Here is a 15,195-nt window from a genome sequence, read left to right on the forward strand (position 1 = left end):
CTCAAGAAACTCCAGGACTACGTGGCCATGGCGAGCAACAAATTTGAGCAGAAGCCAAAGATCCTGCATACAGGTAATGGAGGAAAATATATGAATATGTCCAGTGCCACACAGCAGTTCCTGAGAGAACATGGAATCATGCATCAAACCACAGTAGCTTATAACCCATCACAGAATGGAGTATCAGAAAGAAAGAATAGAAGTCTCCTGGATATGGTAAGATGCATGCTTGCTGATGCACACCTCCCACAGAAACTCTGGGGAGAAGGCATCATGACAGCTATATACATACAAAACAGAATGTACACAAAGGCTGTAGGGACAACACCATATGAACTTTGGCATGGCCATAAGCCATCCATGATGCATTTGCGTGTCTTTGGAAGCACGACTTACTCATACATCCCAAAGGAAAAAAGAACTAAGTTAGGAGCTAGGGCCACAAAAGGGATTTTTGTGGGCTACTTAGTGCAATCCAAAGGCTACAGAATTCTGGATCCTGACACCAACAAGATAACCACTAGCAGATCAGTGTATTTTGATAAGAATAAAAGAGCTGCGTCTTCAGAGGGGACCTACACCGAAGCAAGCAACCAGACCAAACACCCTGACAACTGGATTATGCTTCCTGATGTCAGCAGAATTAAGGAGGAGGAGGAGACAGCAGATCCATATCCAACCCCCTCAACACTGAGACCTCCAGCGTTCCACCAGATGCACCTGAGATCGTGGAAGAGACCACAGAGGGTGAGGCGAGGCGATCAACATGCTCAACCAGAGGTGTTCCAGCCCTGAGACTGTCCTACCTCACAAGAAAGGTGGAACAACCAGAACCCTCGTCATGGGAGGAAATATCTCAGCTACCACAAAGCCCAGAAGTGGTAACAAGCTGCAATTGAAGAGCTTGAGACTCTACAGAAAAACGAAACCTGGACTCTTACTATGCTACCTCAAGGGAGGAAAGCTATAGGCTGCAAATGGGTTTTTAAAGTTTCTTTTGGCTCTTAGCAGACACGCATGCCTGGGCAGACATGTGTTTTGCTCCTGTGCACTCTGCTGCAGTAGAAAGGTATCTCTTACCAGAGAGAATTCCCAACAGGTAGGGCTGTTTCCTTGGGCTTTGGTGGTGTCCTTGGGACTGAAGTTCTTTGGGTTCCTCCAGTGCAGGAGTTCATGAATTCATGAGATCACCACATGCCTGGTTCAGAAGTGTCTCCCAAATGGACTCTTATCAGGACTGTCCATCCCATTCTTTACTTGGGGGACTCCAGGGTCTCGGATCATGACACCACCATGCTGGTGGAGATAACTGATGCAACATGTAAGTGATGTGAATAAAGCTGTAACAAAACAGTAAAACAAGCAGAAAAATGTTTTGCCAGGAACTAGAAACAACATATTGGCATACCTAGAAATTTTTCAACCATTTAGGAGTCTTCTACATTAGCACAGATGTCAATATCTGGTCAATTCTGCTAAACTGCATCAAAAGCCTTTGTATCTCTGTTGAGCTAAGCTATTGTGTAGCTTACAGCCACATCTATAAATTAAAACAAAGATGTACAAACATTTTAGAGTATGTCTTCATGCATTTACAGTGAATTTGAAATGGCTCTTAGCTTGCAAGCTTTGTATATAATTTTAATGTCCACTGATTAATAGGTTATTTATTTTAATTATTAAAATCACAACATAATGAAGCTATGTACAAATGTTCATGAACTCCTTCCCTGAAACTGAATTTTGTTTTACCTGAATTTTGCCTGAAATTTGGTTTTATATATTCCTTAGCACATCTCTCTTTGGAGATTTTGCATAATAGTGCAGCGCACTGGTAACCACTGTATTAAAAAGAGATTCAACATTAGCACACCCACTCAGCTAAAGTGCTGCAACTGTTAGCAGTGCATAAATCACTTTTGATTTATCCCACTTTTCCTTCAACTAGAAAGACTTAATATTATGCAAAATGTGGCACACTTGAAAAACCAGAAATAGGTTTTGCAAACAACTTCTACATATAAATGGCCACATGATCTCCTAACACAGCAGACCTAAGTGCATTTTCTTAGAAGGAGGCTTTACTTAAGTAAGGTAATTTATTTCCAGATAAATGACAATGTAAACATTTTTTAGGAAGGGAGTATAATACTGAGAATTCTGTCCTTAGTGCACTTTGGAAATAAGTTCAGTTGAACTTAGTGAGAATGTTCAGCTGAGCATTCAGCGATGTGGGAGAAGGGGAGGAAGAGTGAGGTGGCAACCCATACCCTCTGTGCCAAAGGGTTCCCCCAGGCACATGTCCCCCAAGCATCCATGAGTTTTACACCTGCTGGGGGGAATTCCTTCTCCTGACTGAGAACCCTGCCTGGGTGCAAGTCAGGGGCTCTCTTTTCCCTTCATAAGAGAGTCTCCCTTACTGCCAGTCAGATTCTGATACTCTTGCAAGACTGGGAGCTATTACTCTGTCTCACAAGGGTGTCCAGGGAATTTCCCCTTCTCTCCCCAGTCTCTGAGGATGAGCAAAGGAAATTTCTTGGGATCCAATGCAATATGTCATTGCAGTCCCGCTTGTTTAAAACTAATTGTGATATCCTATCATGAAGAGTAAACATCTGTTTCTCAAACATAACAGATTTATGAATAGAGTAGCTACTCACCACTTTTGGGAAAACATCTATACTTGCAGTGTTTACATACTTAAGAATACGTCAAATTTTGTATTAATGCTCAAGCTTCTTGTGAAGAAGAGGAAGAGCTGAAAAATCAGTATATTCATGTGCACTTCTATGACAGTTTGAAGATGGCATAAGGCAGTGGTTCTTAACTTCTTAAATTGTGGCTGGGGATGCTGGGAGTTGTAGTTCATCAACATCTGGAGGATCCCACATTAATTTTAATTTCAAACTGGTTTAAAAGTTGTTTTAAAATTTATTTATTTATTTTATTTAGCACATTTTTATACTGCCCCAACCCAAGGTCTCCGGGCGGTTTAAAATTTAATTATTTTATTGTGTGCTTTTGCTTTTAGTGTAAACCACCCTGAGTCACTTTAGGAAGGGTGGCATATAAATTGAATAAATAAATAATAAAATAAAATAAATAAGAACCACTGACATGGGTTGTGGGGGGGATACTCACAACAGGATTCACCAGGACCCCTCCTCGCATGCTGTGAATTTGGCTTGAATGTGTCAACACATGAGTTCTAAAGTAGTATTGATTTTACTTTTATTGGTTGTCATCTTGCTTCAAGATGGCAGATGCCGGGGTGGTGGTGGTGGTGGTGGAAGGAATACCCTTTTGAGTTTATCCAAGGAGCCCCTCCCGTGTGCTATGAATTTGCTTTTGTTTCAGACTGAAAAGTTATTAGGAACACACACACACACCACACACAGCTTTCTTCCTTAGAAATGCAAGCTAGTAAAATAAAGTGCAAATGCAGGAGGGAAATGAAGCAGAATATGACAAAAACAGAAGAAAGAATGGATAACAAAAATAAGCAGAAGCAGAAGACAAAAGAGATAAGAAAACATGGTGGAAATGAGAGAAGACACAGGGATACTGGTGGAAGCATGGGCTTGGCTTGCAGTCCTGCCCAAGGCACCAACTTGCTGTATTTACTTTAAAAAGACATCAAATATACATAACAATGTACAGACAGGAGTCAAGATTTCAATATCTGACTTTCTGTTGAATTAGAACTCAACAGTAACAGCTTTAGACCACACATGGAAGTGTGAAGTTAGTGTTGTTGTGAATTCATCCATTTCAGTAGTATCAAAGTATTGAATTCCGGTGTTATTTATTTAATGATTCAATTTCTATTCCACTTTTCCACTTGGTTCCCAAAGTGGTGTTACTGTGGCCTATATTTTTGGACTATGCTGGACTATGGAAGCTCATACTCAAAAGTGGACAATGGACTGGCAACTGAACTAAATGGAAAACGTAACATTTTTGATCCCCCACCCTTGCCCCTTCTTCAACACTTCCCCTGGCCAATGTGGGGTCAGTAAAGAGTGGCAAAAGGCAAAAGAGCCAATGGAGAACAAGGAGGGAATCGTCAGCAGGTCAGCCCATGCTTTAGGTCACAGATCGGAAGGCTGGAAGGGCAGGAAATTCAAAGAGCTGTCAAACACAAAATGGAGACTGACTCAGAGATCACCACAAAATGGAGGTCCGAAACAACAAAACATTTTGTAGCTGAAACAGGGACATTTTGTTCTGTATACAAAACTTCTGGATTTGGAAAATGGGCATTTCATTTTGTCTACAAAACACCTGAAATGGGCTGTTTCGGGTACAGAACGTTCTGTACCTGAAACATTTCGCACATCCATACCAGGAAGTACCTGGCATGCAGACTACAAACTAGGGAGAGTTGGGGATCCAGGAGCACTCCCATTCTACAAAATAGACAGTGGAAGCATCTTAAGATGCAGCACCTGGACTCTCTGATGTTGCTGACTGTTAAGAATGTTCTTCTCTTTCCATCTTCATCCAAAGATCCATCTATTCAGTTAGGTAAATAAACCAAATATGACAAAAACATCATAACACAGCAGTGACACTCTTTCAGCGGGTAATCAGAATCAAAGATATGTTGAAAATCTTGGAGATCAACTTCCCACTGCTTGGGGATGTGGACAAAACACTAGGATGTTACACCAGCTGGGGCCTGAGTGGTTCCTGCTAGTTCTCAACAACTTTGGCACCCAGAAGTTTGAAATATTTCCCAGCCCTATTTAGCCACAGGTCTGAGCTTACAAGGCACTCTCGAGTAGACTGACAATGCCAATATATTTATAATCGTGTATAGTTACAATTCAGAAACAGATATGCCAAAAATCAAGTAATGCTCAATAGCAATCATGTTTATAGACAGTTTTATAAATATTTCATGTTACAATTTTATTTGTAATTGACTTGTGAAAGAATTCCCAAAAGCAATCAAAGATAAGAAACATTTTTTATCACTGTTTATCATTAACAAAACAAAATTAACAGCAGGAAAGCAAATTGTAGCAGGGGCATATTTTTGTGAAATATACCCAGCTATGGCCACAAGATGTCCTCCTAACATAATAAATAACAAAGCAAAAACACAGTCCAATATAAAACTGAAATTAATAAAGTAAGAGTTGTATAGATGAATATAATGCCAGCATTCCAGCAGTTTACCTGATTATTGTTGTCTACTCGTTGCTTGGAAAAATGGAAAGACTGGAGGTACTTCTGGATTGAAGAATACTGGAGGGGTAGGAATGGACCCAGTGCAGAACAATATTCTTGGGCCCTTAACCCACACTACCTTCTGCAACTGAACACTTACAAGCACATAATAGGCGGGGGGGAATCAAACATACTATGGTGGCAAAGAAAGAGTGAAGTCTTTCCCAACCCTGCTCCTGACTACAGAACAATGGTCTAGGGGTGTGCATGGAACTGTCTGGCCCAGTTCGGTTCGAGGCCAGACAGGCCTCAAGAGGGCATTTGCGCATGCACAGCGGTGCCAAAATGGCCGCCGCTTGCTTTATGGAGGCCCCAAAGGGCCAAAAAGACTACCTTTACCCAGCCGCGGTGGTGATGAGTGAGGCTGGCGGGGGAGAGGGAACCCTCGCGGGACACACACACACACGGCTACAGCAGGCCCCCCGAAGGGGCTACAGGTAGTTGCTTTTACTTTTATTTTTTTTTAAAGTTCGCGGACCTGTGCCGGATCGGACCGAAGGACCAGTTCCGCACATCCCTACAATGGCCCACATGATGCATGAGACAACATAGCTGACTGGCTGGCTAGTACTGCTCCTGCGCATGTGGAAGCTAGGCCCAGAAGTGTTGCATTACTTAAAACAGTGTGCCCACACCGGCATGCTGTACTTACATTATTTCTGATCCGGAGAGGGAAAGGGTGGCAGTATTAAAGTTAAAATGAAAACGTAGAAGACTGAGTAAAGAGTGAAGGGTAAACATACCAAGGAGGGAAGTAATTCACCTATACACAAGATCATATCCTCCTATTCTGTATTCAGCCTTGATTGACTAACTACTGCAACTACCCTGTTAGTCAGGCACTAGTACTACTCAATCTTGTGCATACAGCTCTTGGGACACCAGAATTGCTTTTGACAAAGTCAGGGGTTTCAGAACATCTCCTTCTAGAAGGTATGCTGCTAGAGAATTGTTGAACAAGATAGTACATGAGCCAGCTGGGGTGGTTGGTGCCATCTGAAGGGATGGAAAATAGGTGATAGCTTCGCAATACTTTCAGCTTTCAGTGTGTTATCATGCATTTATTGTCCTCACCATTGGGTCTGCAGTGGCCAAATTTGCAGTTGTGTTTTAAAAGCTTTAAAAAGCTTTAAACATGAATAAACTATTATAAAATTTTATCGATATTGTCAGAGGAATCTCTTATATTAATTCTCGTAGATGTGCCTCTGTGGGGATGCGTCCCGGCAACCCAGCGGATTGGCTGGGCGGTGGAGGCGCCGGATTGGCTGGGCAGGGGTTGGCCGCGTGGGGAAGTGGCCGTTTGGGGAGGAAAGGAAAGGAAGGAAAGCGGGAAAGTGGAGAGGAGAACTGAACCGACTGGGGCAGAAGGGAGGGGGGAAGCTGAGGGGAGAGAAAGCGGGGGAGCCTGGCTGGGCAGAGACAAACAGTTGACCACTTCGGAAGATGCTCTCTAGAGGGAGGGCTGCAGGAAGGAGCTGGCTGAACGCTTGGCGGCCCGACACCAGGGACTGGAGGAAGGAGGATGCGGCAACGGCCAGCAGGGAAAACACAAGCAGGCTAAAAAGCAGAGGGTGGGGGCAGCACGAATGAGAGAGAGAGAAAAAGAGAGAAAGAGGTGGAAATGGAGAAGGGAGCAAGTTGGGGCAGAAGGATTGGGGGGAAGGGGAGTAGGAGAATTGGCAGGCCCACGCTGGCAGGCCTGGCCTGGCAACCGGTGGTGGCAGCAGACTCTAGCGATTGAGAGAGGCAGGTGGGGGGGAGACAGAGTGAGCGAGAGGGGTGCGCGGGGGGAGAGACAGAGAGCGAGAGAGGCGTGGGGGGAGAGACAGAGCGAGTGAGAGAGGCGCGTGGGGAGGGGGAGACAGAGCGAGCGAGAGAGGCGTGGGGAGGGGGAGAGAGAGTGAGCGAGAGAGGCGCGGGGAGGGGGAGACAGAGCGAGCGAGAGAAGCGGGGGAGAGCGACAGCGCAAGCGAGAGAGGCGCGGGGGAGAGAGAGCACGAGCAAGAGAGGTGCGCGGGGGAGTGACAGCGCGAGCGAGAGAGGCGTGCGGGGTAGAGACAGCGCAAGCGAGAGAGGCGCAGGGGGAGCGACAGCGCGAGCGAGAGCGGCGCGGGGAGCGACAGCGCGAGCGAGAGAGGGGTGTGGGAGAGACAGCGCGGGCGAGAGAGGCACGGGGGAGCGACAGCGCGGGCGAGAGAGGCGCGTGGAGGAGAGACAGAGCGAGCGAGAGGCGAGGGGGAGCGACAGCGCGAGCGCGAGAGGCGCGTGGGGGAGAGACAGAGCGAGCGAGAGAGGCTGTGTGGGGGGGCAGAGCGAGCGAGAGAGGCTGTGTGGGGGGGGACAGAGCAAGTGAGAGAGCTGTTGGAGGACCAGCCAAACAAATTCTACCAACTAACCCCCAAAAGGAAGATGCTCTGTGCGGGTTCAGCTAGTGGAAATTAATATTTGCAGAAATGTCATTCAAATATTACCCCATGGAGAAAGAACAATTTGTTCATTGTCACCCTAATCCTGACCCTTTGCTCTGTGCATAAATTACTGCAATTTTACCATGAACATTTGGGTGTATGGATAAGGGGTGATAACACAGAGAAGACTCCAAGTGCAATAATGCTATCACTTATTTTCCTTTTCTAGGGGGTTAGACATTGCCAGAAATAACTCAGCATTTGTTCGCTGAGATGATAACAATGACCAAAATTTGTGGGCCTGGCTCATGGACTAAGAAGAGGAAATCTTGATTACAACGGAAATGTGGATGAGTGTCAATTTGGGATGATATAATCATATTTACAGCAAGTATGGCTTCTCCTGCCACCTCTTCCCTGTTGCTACAAATTTGGTCATGTTCCTCTTTCATCAAGTAGACTCTACTGAAAGGTTAGAAGGGTACTTTTAAGGGTGGGTACTTACCCCAAGTATTTTATGTTCCTGCCTTTTTGTCCCACTCACCAGACTGGAACTGTACAGCAAAGTGTCAGACAATACAGTTGTGGTGTATTATGGTCCTACAGACTGAATGGGCCAGATTCTTCTTGGAAAAATACTTCTCATTTTTAGCTACACCTTCCGGTCTACTTTCCAGCCTAGTTTTCTCTTCCTGTCCAAGACCATGTGGTAGGAAAGACTGGAGTGGAGGGAGGGAGGGAGGGAGAGAGAGCACCCGATCAGCTGGAATCTGCAAGGTAGATGACCCTGCACCCCGCTGCACACATGATCTCAGCCCATCCAGTTCTTGGCCAGGAAGAAAGCTAAGGGGTTGGCCTGCCTCCTGGGAGGCTGGAGGGGTCTCCTACCTACCTATCTGGTTGCACTGGTTTTTGCTACTTGTTCTGGGGTAGAGGAATAAGTAAATGAGGCTTCTTTAAACAATGGAGGCCTTTCAAAATAATTAACTTTCTGAATAAGCTTGAAAAAGTCAAGCAAGCTTCATTAGTAAGGTAAATAAACCATTAATTAACATACCTCTGTAAATATTGACTGTATAGCAAAACTCTTGCTCCCCAATAACATTCTTTGCTCCTCTAAACTAGTTGTTCTTGAGTCACCCCTGTTAAAACAACACTGAGTACTAGTGGTGGAACATGTTTTGCAGGGGCCTATGTGCAAGAATTGAACATGGGCCCCATCAGATAATTTCCCCATAGGGGTTAATGGGAAACTCAAAAAGATTAATAATTCTGACAATGATCAGCACTCTCTCCAAACTAGAACTCCCAGGACAGGACTGGTATAAAACACTTATGTCTGTAGTATGGATAGGTGCCCACCAGTTACATCTCTAGCAAGTGCTGAAGGATGACATTATGAAATCACCTGTGATTTCTCTATTATGATGTGCTCATTGTCTCCATGGTGATGGCTCAAGCTCAGTGGTGTGGAGGATGCAGGAGAAGCAGCAGTATCTCACAGGAGCAGCTTGGTTCTCCTCCTCTTATCCCAGAAATAGATGAGACAATCATGGCAAAGCAGTTGTGCTCTTTTAAATATACAAATGAGTGGTAAGGCTGCCAGGTAAGTAGTATCTTTCTGTCCATGTAAGGCAAAGGGTTTTTGGGGTTGTTGTTTTTTTGCCTTTAATGTAATATCCTTGCTTTTTTAAAACGAAGAGTGCCACAGTGGCACAAAAAGGTCAGAGGGGGCCTGTGTTCAATGAATGAAATGCAGCAACAAGAGTGGGGCCCGTGGCAAGTGAGGTGGGTCAAGAGTGGCAGAGAGTGATTGGGCAGCTGAGAGCAAGGAAGTGGAATGAGGAAGTGGTGGCCAGAGTGGGGCCAGCAACCCCATAATGGCCAGAACAACCCCAAGGCAGCCCCACAGTGGCTGGATTGGTCCCATGGCAGGGTGGCTGCAGGAGCCCCACAGCATCTAGAGTGGCCCAACAGTGACCAGAGAGGACTGGTTTTGGCTGTCAAGCAGCAGAAGCACAGACAGAATATCAACAGGTGCTGCTTGCATCTTCATATGCAAGCCAAAGTTGCACCTGCTAAATGTCTACTTGTCACCCAGCTATTAAAAGTCTGGGGCCCTCTGGTCTTTACATGGAACTCAGCAGCTCTTCCCCCTTGAACAAGAACAAGGTTGGAAAATGCTAAAAGCCATACAGGAGCACTGAGGCCGACATGTTCTGAGATAAAATGAACAAAATGGAAGCAGCCAGGGGTAAGAAGCGAGGTCTATGTGAATGAGCCTGTTCTTCTATTTCCCCCAGAGACATGACTGTAATGGTAAGTGGCAAAATATTTCCCCAGTCGGTCCCTTCATAGGCCCTTTTTACAGCTGTTTCCAAGGCAACAAGGGCAGCTTTTACTTCCCCTTTCCCACTCACTCCCTTCCTCCATCGCTTCACATTCAATCTCTACTAGGCATGTGCAAATTTGACGTTATGGGGCTCTTTTTGTTCTTAATTTGTAAAAATTCAAAAAAAAATATGAAAGCATGTCATAGGAGAGACAGGCCATCTAGATATACATTTCCCGAAGCAACTGAGTCAATGCTGTTTTACCTCTCTACCCATAATACACAGGCACTCCTGTGTCTGTGTAATATTCCATGCCATAAAGACTGAGACAACATTCTACTGTTAAATCTTTTCTTCTTTTATATCATTTTGAGAACTTGGAAGGCTACCCAAACTTCTAGAGTACAACAACTGATGATGATATGCTATGCGAACCAAAATGACTCCATTTTGTTTCCTGAACTCCATTCCAGCTTAGTTAGAAATATTCTTGTTAGTTAGAGGCTTGAATTTTCCAAGACCTGTAGGGGCCCCTGCTTTGCATTTCTGAATGTATACAGTTTTCACACTCCCCATGTTCTAATGACAAAGAACAAGGCCTTCAGCCTTGAAGATAAGGGATAGGAGAGGCCATCTCAGATGTAATTCATATGTAACAAGTAACTAGAATTCTACAAAGGATAAACAAAAGGCAGGAGCAGGGTGGGTCATAAATCTCAACCGGGCCTGGATCTTCTCCTCTGACCATCTATGTGTTATCTATCAGGTATCAAATGGCAGAGAGGGTTGGGGGAGAAATGCTAAGGTTGGGGTATAAAAGCTTGTAACAAAGGACTTGGCTCTCGGTTTGCGACCCCGATAGCCTTTATTTCTGCAGAAATAAACTTTTAAGCTTTTCCTCTGGTTGTGTGTTGATTGGCATTTTTACACCACCCAGACAAGAACCTGTTTTTGGTATATCTCAACGATAGACACCTGAATTACAACTGTTTTTAAGCACTCCAGTTAGCACACCCCATCCTTGCTAAGCAGCAATCCCAGCCATTTCGTGAATGTTTTATTTAATTTCCTTTTACTAAAGGTAAAGTGTGCTGTCAAGTCAATTTCAACTCCTTCTTTGGTAGAGCACAGGAGGGATTTACCATTGCCTCCTCCCACGCAGTATGAGATGATGCATCTTCCTATAACGCTGCTGCCTGATACAGTACCGGGGGGATTCAAACTGGCAATCTTCTACTTGTTAGTCAAGCAATTCCCCACTGTGCCACTTAAGGTGATACATTGTCCACTACTACACTGAAATAGTGAAGATATTGTTGGAGATGAACTTCCAGTGCATCGACCTTTTGCACCAACTGTCCTAATGACCACTAGGGGCATTGGGAGTAGAGACAGTGACTCAGGGTCTCCCTATCTGTCCCTACTCTATGACCCCTGAACTGACTCTACAGCACTTCCTGTGCTGAGTCACAATCCTTCCTTTCCTCCTAGAGAGCAGATGGAAACATCTCTCTCTCTCACCTATCCATTATGTAGTCCTTTAGATTAGAGATAGGTCTTTCCTATCTAAGTGTATTTAACCAATAAATATTTAGTGTTTAGTCATACAAGGAGCTCCATGTGTTTTCTTTAAATAGCTGCAATATCCGAACCATCCTCTGCTACCTACTCTCTAACTGGAGTGTGTGGTCATTCCTTAGTGCTCTGCTGTTTTACCTATTGTGGGTAAAAATCAACAACCTCTAACAGATATTCAGACCCACTAGAAGATGGGGTTGCAGTTAGCACAAAGGTCTTAGTTCAGATGTCATTCCAACATCTGAATTTTAACAGAATTTTATAAATAACAGAATTTTACTAATGATAGTTACCAAATTTACATCTTAGCTTAAGTGTGTATTATTGTTTCGATTTAAATCCAGATTTCTAAGAGCTAAATGGAATTTGGGAGCATTAAGAATCCCCTGCTCTTGACGCAATCGCTTCTATTGGCGACTTTACAGAAAGCCGCGGGAGGGAGGACTAGATGCCCTCCTTCCCACTTCTTACTGGTTTCCTTTTCAAACACGAGCAGGGGTCTTCAGTGATTCTAACAGGGGAGCAGCCTGTAAGCGACTTACTTGCGGCATAATTTTCTCTTAGCTACACATTTTTGTCCCTGGTAGAACTAAGCATGCTCAGTATGATCACAAAGCTGATAGATAAATTAAAATTATGCTACGCCAGCCCCGACCGTACGGTAGCAGCGTGAAAAGCGCAGCATTGCCTTCTCCGGGCAACAGGTACTGTACGCTAACGGAGTAGTTGTCCCTGGGGGTGGGCGCCTAGGCACAAAGAGACGTTTTTCGAAGCGGTCTCCTATTGTTCCGGGAGCGGAAGTGATGAGAAACGCCGCCGCCGCGCAGTTTGGGAAGATCAGTCGATGGCTGCTGCTGTTGCTGCAACAGAAGCGGAGGCAACCGCTGCTGGCGGGAGGGTCCTGGGGAGATTTGAAGTTTGAACCCTGCTCTACTCCGCCTCCTGCTCAGAGTCTGGAGAAGGCGGCACCTTGTTTGTTGTATAAGTGGGCAAGCCAGGATGGCGGGAGAGTGGCAAGAAATAGCCGCTTCTGTTATTGGCTCATCACTCGCCCTTTCCCTTGGGTGGCGGTGGGAAAAGAGCCCAGCACGACCATCCGCAAAGCATAGGCAGGCTTGCAATGCGAATTCGGGCTCTGCTACTCCTTCCCACCCACCGCGTCTGTTTGCAAGTGGGTAATTCAGCGAGTGGAGGTGGACAAAGACAGCTGCTGCCTCTTCTCCATCATTCCTTTTGCGTGCTTGCTCTCGGCAACCTGGTGGGCGGGGCTGATGGCATTTAGTCCCAGGTGTCCTTTGAGGAAGAATAGTGTAGTAAGTGGAAGAGCCCTGCTTTGCATGCAGAAGATCTCAAGCGCAATCTCCAGATAGGGCTGGAAAGATCTGCTTGTAACTTGTGCCAGTCACTGAGACAATACTGAGCTACATGGACTAATGATCTAACTCTCTATAAGGGAACTAGCTTCTTCCTCATTGGGCCCAATCCCAACTGCTGAGTTGCCCAGAGGGTGCATAGGCAGGTGCTTCTCCTCAGTCACTCACTGGCCATTTTCTAATATCCACAGTAACTCAGAGGAAGAGTAGGCAAGCCAGCAGAGGCCCCCCCACTAACTCTGCTTACTTTCTTGAATACTCTCTCTGGCCAGTACACTCTCAGGGCAGCATGTCAGAAAGGGCTAGTGGCTGTTTCTGCCATTTCTGCTAATTTCTCACCTGCTCTGGGTATGTGTAATGGTTAGGATTGGGCCTCTCCAGAGAGCACATGGAGAAGCAATACTGCAGTAGCTATCTCTGCCAGCAACTCTTCCACTCTGTTGGTCAACTAACTATCCTTCTGGTATGCATACCACATGCACAGAGGAGGTGGCATAAGGGATGGGGCTCTAGCTTATTGGAAGAGCATCTGCTTTGCATTAGGGGTGTGCACGAACCATTTCGGCCATCTGTTCACAGATCACCAAACTGGTTCAAAAGACTGGCATTTGAGCTGGTTCGGAGGTGGGGAGGGAGTTGCTTTAAGGTGCAGGGACGGTTTCTTTACCTTCCCCACTGTGTTTCCTCCGCCGGCACTGCTGTCAAATTTGCTGGCGCAGAGTGGCTGTATACCCTCTTGCCACCCCATCAGTGTACTACTGGAAGTGGATGCTGCACGCGTGCATGCCAGCCACTTCAGTATTATGCTGACTGGGGTGGCAAGAGGGTATATAGCCACTCTGTGCCAGCAGTGTTTTGACAGCAGTGTTGGCGGAGAAAACACAGCGGGGAAGGTAAGAACACCCTCCCCGTGCCTTAAAGCAACCCCCTCCTCCCAGAAGTGCATGGAACCAGTTCTGTGCACATCCCTACTCTGCATGCAGAAGCATCATCTACAAATCCACTTGCCATCTTCATATCTCAGTGCAAACTACAGAAGACCCACTTTTGTTCTAAGACCTTTGTCTGTGTGCCAGAAAAGGATCTGGGGGAAGATGGGATTGGTTATAGCCACAAATAATGGCTGGCTATAGAGCTAAGTCTAAATTTGTGGATTCCTGTGCAGAAGGTCCTGGGTCCAATCCCTGATATCTCCAGGAGGGCTGGGAAAGCCCCATCTTGCAGTCTTTGAGAGCCACTGCCAGTCATTGTAAACAATACTGAGCTGGGTGGGAAAATGGTCTTGACTTGCAGGAAGACAAGACAGCTTCCTGTGTTGCTATGCAGCAACAAGAAGCTTCTGCCTCAACTTGCTTGCCTGTGCTTTCTGCCTTTCTGGGCATTTGGCTGGGCCTGCTGATTGCAGGGAGAAGGCAACTGGGGAACTGAGGGAATGTGGCAGCTTCAAGGAGCAAACTGAATCACTGCTTCTGCTTCTTTGTTTCTGTGTTCCCTTTTTTTAGGTGGCACAGTAGTTAGAATTGAGCCTACTGAGCTGCCCAGTGACAGTCTAATCACTGTTTGGCTTTTTCCATCATTTTTTTAAGTGAGTGGTAAAGGCCAGCTGGAGCCTCTGCTCTCTTGCTTGCGGTCTCTCCCTTGGCGACCCAGTACTTGGGATTGAGCCCACTGCGGCAAGGCAGGGAGAAGGATGAGGTCCCCCCCCAATGACATGTTGCCAAGTTCCACAAAATCCAACACTACCATGCTGAGAGGGAAAGACAGAGCTCAGTAGGCAAGTTAATAGTAATTAAGTACCACTGAAACCAATAAGACAACTTAGTCATATCTAATTTAAGTCTCATTGATTTAGTCAACTTAGTCTGGATCTTTTCCAGTGTCTTTACTTCTAAAGAGCCTCGTATTCCCCACCACGAAATGGAATATCATTGCCATTCCTCATTATCAAAACAATAATATTTTTAGGTATTTTATTTATTTTATTTTATTTATTTTTACACTTCTGTCTCTCTTCCTCCGAGGAGCTCAGATCAGTGTACATGGTTATTTTTATCCTCGCAACAACCCTGTGAGGTTCGTTAGGCTGAGAGATACATGACTGGCCCTGAGTCACTCAGTGAGTTTCATGGTTGAATGGGATTCGAACTCAGGTCTTCCCAGTTCTAGTCCAACACTCTAACCACTACACTGTGCTGGCTTATGCTCCTTTTGGATTTAAAGAGACACATGAAGATGACATTTGGCTTGCAGATGTGAGTATGACAG

The 15,195-nt window shown here is 45.5% G+C and overlaps 1 protein-coding gene and 1 long non-coding RNA gene across 16 annotated transcripts in view; one reads left to right on the forward strand and one right to left on the reverse strand.

Moving 5' to 3' along the window:
* Nucleotides 1–15,195, reverse strand: part of CCDC102B (coiled-coil domain containing 102B) — a 229,725-nt gene that overhangs the window by 196,733 nt on the left and 17,797 nt on the right. For 2 of the 13 annotated variants that reach the window (XR_008306121.1, XR_008306122.1), the window contains exons 1-2: nt 5,185–6,026; nt 1,081–1,340 (exon numbers count right to left, since the gene is read on the reverse strand). The gene's annotated coding sequence lies outside the window, so the exon portion shown is untranslated. Of the gene's footprint in view, nt 1–1,080; nt 1,341–4,448; nt 4,493–5,184; nt 6,281–6,309; nt 6,332–8,151; nt 8,338–8,703; nt 8,724–12,099; nt 12,298–15,195 lie in introns of those variants that run through there. The other 11 variants (XM_053245393.1, XM_053245394.1, XM_053245406.1 and 8 more) reach the window with 10 other exon arrangements.
* LOC128322987 (uncharacterized) overlaps nt 9,038–15,195 on the forward strand; it is a 51,050-nt gene continuing 44,892 nt past the window's right edge. Inside the window, exon 1 of one of the 3 annotated variants that reach the window (XR_008306127.1) lies at nt 9,038–9,252. This is a non-coding gene — a long non-coding RNA (uncharacterized LOC128322987). Of the gene's footprint in view, nt 9,253–12,071; nt 12,262–13,828; nt 15,183–15,195 lie in introns of those variants that run through there. The other 2 variants (XR_008306124.1, XR_008306125.1) reach the window with 2 other exon arrangements.

The sequence above is a fragment of the Hemicordylus capensis genome, chromosome 4 (genome assembly GCF_027244095.1).
Source record: "Hemicordylus capensis ecotype Gifberg chromosome 4, rHemCap1.1.pri, whole genome shotgun sequence".
In the NCBI taxonomy this organism is placed as follows: Eukaryota; Metazoa; Chordata; class Lepidosauria; order Squamata; family Cordylidae; genus Hemicordylus; species Hemicordylus capensis.